The sequence below is a fragment of the Heptranchias perlo genome, unplaced genomic scaffold, assembly GCF_035084215.1.
Source record: "Heptranchias perlo isolate sHepPer1 unplaced genomic scaffold, sHepPer1.hap1 HAP1_SCAFFOLD_191, whole genome shotgun sequence".
Taxonomy (NCBI): Eukaryota; Metazoa; Chordata; class Chondrichthyes; order Hexanchiformes; family Hexanchidae; genus Heptranchias; species Heptranchias perlo.
Window position 1 is genome coordinate 189485 of NW_027139176.1, and position 13607 is coordinate 203091.

Below are 13607 nucleotides of genomic sequence, written 5' to 3' on the forward strand. Positions count from 1 at the left end.
ACCTCCCTCTCTCCCCGTGTGTGTGGTGATTCCCATTAACTGTAACACAATAAACCCCTCTCTCCCCGTGTGTGGTGATTCCCATTAATTGTAACACAATAAACCCCTCTCTCCCCGTGTGTGTGGTGATTCCCATTAACTGTAACACAATACCTCCCTCTCTCCCCGTGTGTGTGATGATTCCCATTAACTGTAACACAATAAACCCCTCTCTCCCCGTGTGTGGTGATTCCCATTAATTGTAACACAATAAACCCCTCTCTCCCCGTGTGTGTGGTGATTCCCATTAACTGTAACACAATACCTCCCTCTCTCCCCGTGTGTGTGATGATTCCCATTAACTGTAACACAATAAACCCCTCTCTCCCCGTGTGTGTGATGATTCCCATTAACTGTAACACAATAAACCCCTCTCTCCCCGTGTGTGTGGTGATTCCCATTAACTGTAACACAATACCTCCCTCTCCCCGTGTGTGTGGTGATTCCCATTAACTGTAACACAATAAACCCCTCTCTCCCCGTGTGTGTGGTGATTCCCATTAACTGTAACACAATACCTCCCTCTCTCCCCGTGTGTGTGATGATTCCCATTAACTGTCACACAATACCTCCCTCTCCCCGTGTGTGTGATGATTCCCATTAACTGTAACACAATAAACCCCTCTCTCCCCGTGTGTGTGATGATTCCCATTAACTGTCACACAATACCTCCCTCTCTCCCCGTGTGTGTGATGATTCCCATTAACTGTAACACAATACCTCCCTCTCTCCCCGTGTGTGTGATGATTCCCATTAACTGTAACACAATAAACCCCTCTCTCCCCGTGTGTGTGATGATTCCCATTAACTGTAACACAATAAACCCCTCTCTCCCCGTGTGTGTGGTGATTCCCATTAACTGTAACACAATAAACCCCTCTCTCCCCGTGTGTGTGGTGATTCCCATTAACTGTAACACAATAAACCCCTCTCTCCCCGTGTGTGTGGTGATTCCCATTAACTGTAACACAATAAACCCCTCTCTCCCCGTGTGTGTGATGATTCCCATTAATTGTAACACAATAAACCCCTCTCTCCCCGTGTGTGTGGTGATTCCCATTAACTGTAACACAATACCTCCCTCTCTCCCCGTGTGTGTGGTGATTCCCATTAACTGTAACACAATACCTCCCTCTCTCCCCGTGTGTGTGATGATTCCCATTAATTGTAACACAATAAACCCCTCTCTCCCCGTGTGTGTGATGATTCCCATTAACTGTAACACAATAAACCCCTCTCTCCCCGTTGTGTGTGATGATTCCCATTAATTGTAACACAATAAACCCCTCTCTCCCCGTGTGTGTGGTGATTCCCATTAACTGTAACACAATAAACCCCTCTCTCCCCGTGTGTGTGATGATTCCCATTAATTGTCACACAATAAACCCCTCTCTCCCCGTGTGTGTGGTGATTCCCATTAACTGTAACACAATAAACCCCTCTCTCCCCGTGTGTGTGGTGATTCCCATTAACTGTAACACAATAAACCCCTCTCTCCCCGTGTGTGTGGTGATTCCCATTAACTGTAACACAATAAACCCCTCTCTCCCCGTGTGTGTGATGATTCCCATTAATTGTAACACAATAACTCCCTCTCTCCCCGTGTGTGTGGTGATTCCCATTAACTGTAACACAATAAACCCCTCTCTCCCCGTTGTGTGTGATGATTCCCATTAATTGTAACACAATAAACCCCTCTCTCCCCGTGTGTGTGGTGATTCCCATTAACTGTAACACAATAAACCCCTCTCTCCCCGTGTGTGTGATGATTCCCATTAATTGTAACACAATAAACCCCTCTCTCCCCGTGTGTGTGATGATTCCCATTAACTGTAACACAATAAACCCCTCTCTCCCCGTGTGTGTGGTGATTCCCATTAACTGTAACACAATAAACCCTCTCTCCCCGTGTGTGTGATGATTCCCATTAATTGTAACACAATAAACCCCTCTCTCCCCGTGTGTGTGATGATTCCCATTAACTGTAACACAATACCTCCCTCTCTCCCCGTGTGTGTGGTGATTCCCATTAATTGTAACACAATAAACCCCTCTCTCCCCGTGTGTGTGATGATTCCCATTAATTGTAACACAATACCTCCCTCTCTCCCCGTGTGTGTGGTGATTCCCATTAACTGTAACACAATAAACCCCTCTCTCCCCGTGTGTGTGGTGATTCCCATTAATTGTCACACAATAAACCCCTCTCTCCCCGTGTGTGTGGTGATTCCCATTAACTGTCACACAATAAACCCCTCTCTCCCCGTGTGTGTGGTGATTCCCATTAACTGTAACACAATAAACCCCTCTCTCCCCGTGTGTGTGATGATTCCCATTAATTGTCACACAATAAACCCCTCTCTCCCCGTGTGTGTGGTGATTCCCATTAACTGTCACACAATAAACCCCTCTCTCCCCGTGTGTGTGGTGATTCCCATTAACTGTAACACAATAAACCCCTCTCTCCCCGTGTGTGTGATGATTCCCATTAATTGTAACACAAGAAACCCCTCTCTCCCCGTGTGTGTGATGATTCCCATTAATTGTAACACAATACCTCCCTCTCTCCCCGTGTGTGTGGTGATTCCCATTAACTGTAACACAATAAACCCCTCTCTCCCCGTGTGTGTGGTGATTCCCATTAACTGTCACACAATAAACCCCTCTCTCCCCGTGTGTGTGATGATTCCCATTAATTGTAACACAAGAAACCCCTCTCTCCCCGTGTGTGTGATGATTCCCATTAACTGTAACACAATAAACCCCTCTCTCCCCGTGTGTGTGATGATTCCCATTAACTGTAACACAATACCTCCCTCTCTCCCCGTGTGTGTGGTGATTCCCATTAACTGTAACACAATAAACCCCTCTCTCCCCGTGTGTGTGGTGATTCCCATTAACTGTAACACAATAAACCCCTCTCTCCCCGTGTGTGTGATGATTCCCATTAACTGTAACACAATAAACCCCTCTCTCCCCGTGTGTGTGATGATTCCCATTAACTGTCACACAATAAACCCCTCTCTCCCCGTGTGTGTGATGATTCCCATTAACTGTAACACAATACCTCCCTCTCTCCCCGTGTGTGTGATGATTCCCATTAATTGTAACACAATAAACCCCTCTCTCCCCGTGTGTGTGGTGATTCCCATTAACTGTAACACAATAAACCCCTCTCTCCCCGTGTGTGTGATGATTCCCATTAACTGTAACACAATAAACCCCTCTCTCCCCGTGTGTGTGATGATTCCCATTAACTGTAACACAATAAACCCCTCTCTCCCCGTGTGTGTGATGATTCCCATTAACTGTAACCCAATACCTCCCTCTCTCCCCGTGTGTGTGATGATTCCCATTAACTGTAACACAATAAACCCCTCTCTCCCCGTGTGTGTGATGATTCCCATTAACTGTCACACAATAAACCCCTCTCTCCCCGTGTGTGTGGTGATTCCCATTAACTGTAACACAATACCTCCCTCTCTCCCCGTGTGTGTGGTGATTCCCATTAACTGTCACACAATAAACCCCTCTCTCCCCGTGTGTGTGGTGATTCCCATTAACTGTAACACAATACCTCCCTCTCTCCCCGTGTGTGTGATGATTCCCATTAACTGTCACACAATAAACCCCTCTCTCCCCGTGTGTGTGGTGATTCCCATTAACTGTAACACAATAAACCCTCTCTTCCCGTGTGTGTGGTGATTCCCATTAACTGTAACACAATAAACCCCTCTCTCCCCGTGTGTGTGATGATTCCCATTAATTGTAACCCAATAAACCCCTCTCTCCCCGTGTGTGTGGTGATTCCCATTAACTGTAACACAATAAACCCCTCTCTCCCCGTGTGTGTGATGATTCCCATTAACTGTAACCCAATACCTCCCTCTCTCCCCGTGTGTGTGATGATTCCCATTAACTGTAACACAATAAACCCCTCTCTCCCCGTGTGTGTGGTGATTCCCATTAACTGTCACACAATACCTCCCTCTCTCCCCGTGTGTGTGATGATTCCCATTAACTGTCACACAATAAACCCCTCTCTCCCCGTGTGTGTGGTGATTCCCATTAACTGTAACACAATAAACCCTCTCTTCCCGTGTGTGTGGTGATTCCCATTAACTGTAACACAATAAACCCCTCTCTCCCCGTGTGTGTGATGATTCCCATTAATTGTAACCCAATAAACCCCTCTCTCCCCGTGTGTGTGGTGATTCCCATTAACTGTAACACAATACCTCCCTCTCTCCCCGTGTGTGTGATGATTCCCATTAATTGTAACCCAATAAACCCCTCTCTCCCCGTGTGTGTGGTGATTCCCATTAACTAACCCAATACCTCCCTCTCTCCCCGTGTGTGTGGTGATTCCCATTAACTGTAACACAATACCTCCCTCTCTCCCCGTGTGTGTGATGATTCCCATTAACTGTAACACAATACCTCCCTCTCTCCCCGTGTGTGTGGTGATTCCCATTAACTGTAACACAATAAACCCCTCTCTCCCCGTGTGTGTGGTGATTCCCATTAACTGTCACACAATAAACCCCTCTCTCCCCGTGTGTGTGGTGATTCCCATTAACTGTAACACAATAAACCCCTCTCTCCCCGTGTGTGTGATGATTCCCATTAACTGTAACACAATAAACCCCTCTCTCCCCGTGTGTGTGATGATTCCCATTAATTGTAACACAATAAACCCCTCTCTCCCCGTGTGTGTGATGATTCCCATTAACTGTAACACAATACCTCCCTCTCTCCCCGTGTGTGTGCTGATTCCCATTAACTGTCACACAATAAACCCCTCTCTCCCCCTGTGTGTGATGATTCCCATTAATTGTAACACAATAAACCCCTCTCTCCCCGTGTGTGTGGTGATTCCCATTAACTGTAACACAATAAACCCCTCTCTCCCCGTGTGTGTGATGATTCCCATTAACTGTAACACAATAAACCCCTCTCTCCCCGTGTGTGTGGTGATTCCCATTAACTGTAACACAATAAACCCCTCTCTCCCCGTGTGTGTGGTGATTCCCATTAACTGTAACACAATAAACCCCTCTCTCCCCGTGTGTGTGATGATTCCCATTAACTGTAACACAATACCTCCCTCTCTCCCCGTGTGTGTGGTGATTCCCATTAACTGTCACACAATAAACCCCTCTCTCCCCGTGTGTGTGATGATTCCCATTAACTGTAACACAATAAACCCCTCTCTCCCCGTGTGTGTGATGATTCCCATTAATTGTAACACAATAAACCCTCTCTCCCCGTGTGTGTGATGATTCCCATTAACTGTCACACAATAAACCCCTCTCTCCCCCTGTGTGTGATGATTCCCATTAACTGTAACACAATAAACCCCTCTCTCCCCGTGTGTGTGATGAATCCCATTAACTGTAACACAATACCTCCCTCTCTCCCCGTGTGTGTGGTGATTCCCATTAATTGTAACACAATAAACCCCACTCTCCCCGTGTGTGTGATGATTCCCATTAACTGTAACACAATAAACCCCTCTCTCCCCGTGTGTGTGATGATTCCCATTAACTGTAACACAATAAACCCCTCTCTCCCCGTGTGTGTGGTGATTCCCATTAACTGTAACACAATAAACCCCTCTCTCCCCGTGTGTGTGATGATTCCCATTAACTGTAACACAATAAACCCCTCTCTCCCCGTGTGTGTGATGATTCCCATTAATTGTAACACAATAAACCCCTCTCTCCCCGTGTGTGTGATGATTCCCATTAACTGTAACACAATACCTCCCTCTCTCCCCGTGTGTGTGATGATTCCCATTAACTGTAACACAATACCTCCCTCTCTCCCCGTGTGTGTGATGATTCCCATTAACTGTAACACAATAAACCCCTCTCTCCCCGTGTGTGTGGTGTTTCCCATTAACTGTCACACAATACCTCCCTCTCTCCCCGTGTGTGTGGTGATTCCCATTAACTGTCACACAATAAACCCCTCTCTCCCCGTGTGTGTGGTGATTCCCATTAACTGTCACACAATAAACCCCTCTCTCCCCGTGTGTGTGGTGATTCCCATTAACTGTAACACAATAAACCCCTCTCTCCCCGTGGGTGTGGTGATTCCCATTAACTGTAACACAATACCTCCCTCTCTCCCCGTGTGTGTGATGATTCCCATTAACTGTAACACAATACCTCCCTCTCTCCCCGTGTGTGTGGTGATTCCCATTAACTGTCACACAATACCTCCCTCTCTCCCCGTGTGTGTGATGATTCCCATTAACTGTAACACAATAAACCCCTCTCTCCCCGTGTGTGTGGTGATTCCCATTAACTGTAACACAATACCTCCCTCTCTCCCCGTGTGTGTGATGATTCCCATTAACTGTCACACAATAAACCCCTCTCTCCCCGTGTGTGTGATGATTCCCATTAACTGTAACACAATAAACCCCTCTCTCCCCGTGTGTGTGATGATTCCCATTAACTGTAACACAATACCTCCCTCTCTCCCCGTGTGTGTGGTGATTCCCATTAACTGTCACACAATACCTCCCTCTCTCCCCGTGTGTGTGATGATTCCCATTAACTGTAACACAATAAACCCCTCTCTCCCCGTGTGTGTGGTGATTCCCATTAACTGTCACACAATAAACCCCTCTCTCCCCGTGTGTGTGGTGATTCCCATTAACTGTCACACAATAAACCCCTCTCTCCCCGTGTGTGTGGTGATTCCCATTAACTGTAACACAATAAACCCCTCTCTCGCCGTGTGTGTGGTGATTCCCATTAACTGTAACACAATAAACCCCTCTCTCCCCGTGTGTGTGATGATTCCCATTAACTGTAACACAATACCTCCCTCTCTCCCCGTGTGTGTGATGATTCCCATTAATTGTAACACAATAAACCCCTCTCTCCCCGTGTGTGTGATGATTCCCATTAACTGTAACACAATAAACCCCTCTCTCCCCGTGTGTGTGGTGATTCCCATTAACTGTAACCCAATACCTCCCTCTCTCCCCGTGTGTGTGATGATTCCCATTAACTGTCACACAATAAACCCCTCTCTCCCCGTGTGTGTGGTGATTCCCATTAACTGTAACCCAATACCTCCCTCTCTCCCCGTGTGTGTGATGATTCCCATTAACTGTCACACAATAAACCCTCTCTCCCCGTGTGTGTGATGATTCCCATTAACTGTCACACAATAAACCCCTCTCTCCCCGTGTGTGTGATGATTCCCATTAACTGTAACACAATAAACCCCTCTCTCCCCGTGTGTGTGATGATTCCCATTAACTGTAACACAATACCTCCCTCTCTCCCCGTGTGTGTGGTGATTCCCATTAACTGTCACACAATACCTCCCTCTCTCCCCGTGTGTGTGGTGATTCCCATTAACTGTAACACAATACCTCCCTCTCTCCCCGTGTGTGTGATGATTCCCATTAACTGTAACACAATAAACCCCTCTCTCCCCGTGTGTGTGATGATTCCCATTAATTATAACACAATAAACCCCTCTCTCCCCGTGTGTGTGATGATTCCCATTAACTGTAACCCAATAAACCCCTCTCTCCCCGTGTGTGTGATGATTCCCATTAACTGTAACACAATAAACCCCTCTCTCCCCGTGTGTGTGGTGATTCCCATTAACTGTAACACAATACCTCCCTCTCTCCCCGTGTGTGTGGTGATTCCCATTAACTGTAACACAATAAACCCCTCTCTCCCCGTGTGTGTGATGATTCCCATTAATTGTAACACAATAAACCCCTCTCTCCCCGTGTGTGTGATGATTCCCATTAACTGTAACACAATAAACCCCTCTCTCCCCGTGTGTGTGGTGATTCCCATTAACTGTAACACAATAAACCCCTCTCTCCCCGTGTGTGTGGTGATTGCCATTAACTGTAACACAATACCTCCCTCTCTCCCCGTGTGTGTGGTGATTCCCATTAATTGTAACACAATAAACCCCTCTCTCCCCGTGTGTGTGATGATTCCCATTAACTGTAACACAATACCTCCCTCTCTCCCCGTGTGTGTGGTGATTCCCATTAACTGTAACACAATAAACCCCTCTCTCCCCGTGTGTGTGATGATTCCCATTAACTGTAACACAATAAACCCTCTCTCCCCGTGTGTGTGGTGATTCCCATTAACTGTAACACAATAAACCCCTCTCTCCCCGTGTGTGTGATGATTCCCATTAATTGTAACACAATACCTCCCTCTCTCCCCGTGTGTGTGGTGATTCCCATTAACTGTAACACAATAAACCCCTCTCTCCCCGTGTGTGTGGTGATTCCCATTAATTGTAACACAATAAACCCCTCTCTCCCCGTGTGTGTGATGATTCCCATTAATTGTAACCCAATACCTCCCTCTCTCCCCGTGTGTGTGGTGATTCCCATTAACTGTAACACAATAAACCCCTCTCTCCCCGTGTGTGTGGTGATTCCCATTAACTGTAACACAATAAACCCCTCTCTCCCCGTGTGTGTGGTGATTCCCATTAACTGTAACACAATAAACCCCTCTCTCCCCGTGTGTGTGGTGATTCCCATTAACTGTAACACAATAAACCCCTCTCTCCCCGTGTGTGTGGTGATTCCCATTAACTGTAACCCAATACCTCCCTCTCTCCCCGTGTGTGTGATGATTCCCATTAATTGTAACACAATAAACCCCTCTCTCCCCGTGTGTGTGATGATTCCCATTAATTGTAACACAATAAACCCCTCTCTCCCCGTGTGTGTGGTGATTCCCATTAACTGTCACACAATAAACCCCTCTCTCCCCGTGTGTGTGATGATTCCCATTAACTGTCACACAATAAACCCCTCTCTCCCCGTGTGTGTGATGATTCCCATTAACTGTAACACAATAAACCCCTCTCTCCCCGTGTGTGTGGTGATTCCCATTAACTGTAACACAATAAACCCCTCTCTCCCCGTGTGTGTGATGATTCCCATTAACTGTAACACAATAAACCCCTCTCTCCCCGTGTGTGTGATGATTCCCATTAATTGTAACACAATAAACCCCTCTCTCCCCGTGTGTGTGGTGATTCCCATTAACTGTAACACAATACCTCCCTCTCTCCCCGTGTGTGTGATGATTCCCATTAACTGTAACACAATAAACCCCTCTCTCCCCGTGTGTGTGGTGATTCCCATTAACTGTCACACAATAAACCCCTCTCTCCCCGTGTGTGTGATGATTCCCATTAACTGTAACACAATAAACCCCTCTCTCCCCGTGTGTGTGATGATTCCCATTAATTGTAACACAATAAACCCCTCTCTCCCCGTGTGTGTGGTGATTCCCATTAATTGTAACACAATAAACCCCTCTCTCCCCGTGTGTGTGGTGATTCCCATTAATTGTAACACAATAAACCCCTCTCTCCCCGTGTGTGTGGTGATTCCCATTAACTGTAACACAATAAACCCCTCTCTCCCCGTGTGTGTGGTGATTCCCATTAATTGTAACACAATAAACCCCTCTCTCCCCGTGTGTGTGGTGATTCCCATTAACTGTAACACAATAAACCCCTCTCTCCCCGTGTGTGTGGTGATTCCCATTAACTGTAACACAATAAACCCCTCTCTCCCCGTGTGTGTGGTGATTCCCATTAACTGTAACACAATAAACCCCTCTCTCCCCGTGTGTGTGGTGATTCCCATTAACTGTAACACAATAAACCCCTCTCTCCCCGTGTGTGTGGTGATTCCCATTAACTGTAACACAATAAACCCCTCTCTCCCCGTGTGTGTGGTGATTCCCATTAACTGTAACACAATAAACCCCTCTCCCCCCGTGTGTGTGATGATTCCCATTAACTGTAACACAATAAACCCCTCTCTCCCCGTGTGTGTGGTGATTCCCATTAACTGTAACACAATACCTCCCTCTCTCCCCGTGTGTGTGGTGATTCCCATTAACTGTAACCCAATACCTCCCTCTCTCCCCGTGTGTGTGATGATTCCCATTAACTGTAACACAATACCTCCCTCTCTCCCCGTGTGTGTGGTGATTCCCATTAACTGTAACCCAATACCTCCCTCTCTCCCCGTGTGTGTGATGATTCCCATTAATTGTAACACAATAAACCCCTCTCTCCCCGTGTGTGTGGTGATTCCCATTAACTGTAACACAATAAACCCCTCTCTCCCCGTGTGTGTGATGATTCCCATTAACTGTCACACAATAAACCCCTCTCTCCCCGTGTGTGTGATGATTCCCATTAACTGTAACACAATAAACCCCTCTCTCCCCGTGTGTGTGGTGATTCCCATTAACTGTAACACAATACCTCCCTCTCTCCCCGTGTGTGTGATGATTCCCATTAACTGTCACACAATAAACCCCTCTCTCCCCGTGTGTGTGATGATTCCCATTAACTGTAACACAATACCTCCCTCTCTCCCCGTGTGTGTGATGATTCCCATTAACTGTAACACAATAAACCCCTCTCTCCCCGTGTGTGTGATGATTCCCATTAACTGTAACACAATACCTCCCTCTCTCCCCGTGTGTGTGGTGATTCCCATTAACTGTAACACAATACCTCCCTCTCTCCCCGTGTGTGTGATGATTCCCATTAACTGTCACACAATACCTCCCTCTCTCCCCGTGTGTGTGATGATTCCCATTAACTGTAACACAATACCTCCCTCTCTCCCCGTGTGTGTGGTGATTCCCATTAACTGTAACACAATACCTCCCTCTCTCCCCGTGTGTGTGGTGATTCCCATTAACTGTAACACAATAAACCCCTCTCTCCCCGTGTGTGTGATGATTCCCATTAACTGTAACACAATAAACCCCTCTCTCCCCGTGTGTGTGATGATTCCCATTAACTGTAACACAATACCTCCCTCTCTCCCCGTGTGTGTGGTGATTCCCATTAATTGTAACACAATACCTCCCTCTCTCCCCGTGTGTGTGGTGATTCCCATTAACTGTAACACAATAAACCCCTCTCTCCCCGTGTGTGTGATGATTCCCATTAACTGTAACACAATAAACCCCTCTCTCCCCGTGTGTGTGATGATTCCCATTAACTGTAACACAATAAACCCCTCTCTCCCCGTGTGTGTGGTGATTCCCATTAATTGTAACACAATAAACCCCTCTCTCCCCCTGTGTGTGATGATTCCCATTAATTGTAACACAATAAACCCCTCTCTCCCCGTGTGTGTGGTGATTCCCATTAACTGTAACCCAATAAACCCCTCTCTCCCAGTGTGTGTGATGATTCCCATTAACTGTAACACAATAAACCCCTCTCTCCCCGTGTGTGTGGTGATTCCCATTAACTGTAACACAATAAACCCCTCTCTCCCCGTGTGTGTGGTGATTCCCATTAACTGTAACACAATACCTCCCTCTCTCCCCGTGTGTGTGGTGATTCCCATTAATTGTAACACAATAAACCCCTCTCTCCCCGTGTGTGTGGTGATTCCCATTAACTGTAACACAATAAACCCCTCTCTCCCCGTGTGTGTGGTGATTCCCATTAACTGTCACACAATAAACCCCTCTCTCCCCGTGTGTGTGATGATTCCCATTAACTGTAACACAATAAACCCCTCTCTCCCCGTGTGTGTGGTGATTCCCATTAACTGTCACACAATAAACCCCTCTCTCCCCGTGTGTGTGGTGATTCCCATTAACTGTCACACAATAAACCCCTCTCTCCCCGTGTGTGTGATGATTCCCATTAACTGTAACACAATAAACCCCTCTCTCCCCGTGTGTGTGGTGATTCCCATTAACTGTAACACAATAAACCCCTCTCTCCCCGTGTGTGTGATGATTCCCATTAACTGTAACACAATACCTCCCTCTCTCCCCGTGTGTGTGGTGATTCCCGTTAATTGTAACCCAATAAACCCCTCTCTCCCCGTGTGTGTGGTGATTCCCATTAACTGTAACACAATAAACCCCTCTCTCCCCGTGTGTGTGGTGATTCCCATTAACTGTAACACAATAAACCCCTCTCTCCCCGTGTGTGTGATGATTCCCATTAACTGTCACACAATAAACCCCTCTCTCCCCGTGTGTGTGATGATTCCCATTAACTGTCACACAATAAACCCCTCTCTCCCCGTGTGTGTGGTGATTCCCATTAACTGTAACCCAATACCTCCCTCTCTCCCCGTGTGTGATGATTCCCATTAACTGTAACACAATAAACCCCTCTCTCCCCGTGTGTGTGGTGATTCCCATTAACTGTCACACAATAAACCCCTCTCTCCCCGTGTGTGTGGTGATTCCCATTAACTGTAACCCAATACCTCCCTCTCTCCCCGTGTGTGTGGTGATTCCCATTAACTGTAACACAATACCTCCCTCTCTCCCCGTGTGTGTGGTGATTCCCATTAACTGTCACACAATAAACCCCTCTCTCCCCGTGTGTGTGATGATTCCCATTAATTGTAACACAATAAACCCCTCTCTCCCCGTGTGTGTGGTGATTCCCATTAACTGTAACACAATACCTCCCTCTCTCCCCGTGTGTGTGGTGATTCCCGTTAATTGTAACCCAATAAACCCCTCTCTCCCCGTGTGTGTGGTGATTCCCATTAACTGTAACACAATAAACCCCTCTCTCCCCGTGTGTGTGATGATTCCCATTAACTGTAACCCAATACCTCCCTCTCTCCCCGTGTGTGTGGTGATTCCCATTAACTGTCACACAATACCTCCCTCTCTCCCCGTGTGTGTGATGATTCCCATTAACTGTAACACAATACCTCCCTCTCTCCCCGTGTGTGTGGTGATTCCCATTAACTGTAACACAATACCCCCCTCTCTCCCCGTGTGTGTGATGATTCCCATTAATTGTAACACAATAAACCCCTCTCTCCCCGTGTGTGTGATGATTCCCATTAACTGTAACACAATACCTCCCTCTCTCCCCGTGTGTGTGATGATTCCCATTAACTGTAACACAATAAACCCCTCTCTCCCCGTGTGTGTGGTGATTCCCATTAACTGTAACACAATACCTCCCTCTCTCCCCGTGTGTGTGATGATTCCCATTAACTGTAACACAATAAACCCCTCTCTCCCCGTGTGTGTGATGATTCCCATTAATTGTAACACAATAAACCCCTCTCTCCCCGTGTGTGTGATGATTCCCATTAACTGTAACCCAATAAACCCCTCTCTCCCCGTGTGTGTGGTGATTCCCATTAACTGTAACACAATAAACCCCTCTCTCCCCATGTGTGTGGTGATTCCCATTAACTGTAACACAATACCTCCCTCTCTCCCCGTGTGTGTGATGATTCCCATTAATTGTAACACAATACCTCCCTCTCTCCCCGTGTGTGTGGTGATTCCCATTAACTGTAACACAATAAACCCCTCTCTCCCCGTGTGTGTGATGATTCCCATTAACTGTAACACAATAAACCCCTCTCTCCCCGTGTGTGTGATGATTCCCATTAACTGTAACACAATAAACCCCTCTCTCCCCATGTGTGTGGTGATTCCCATTAACTGTAACACAATACCTCCCTCTCTCCCCGTGTGTGTGATGATTCCCATTAATTGTAACACAATAAACCC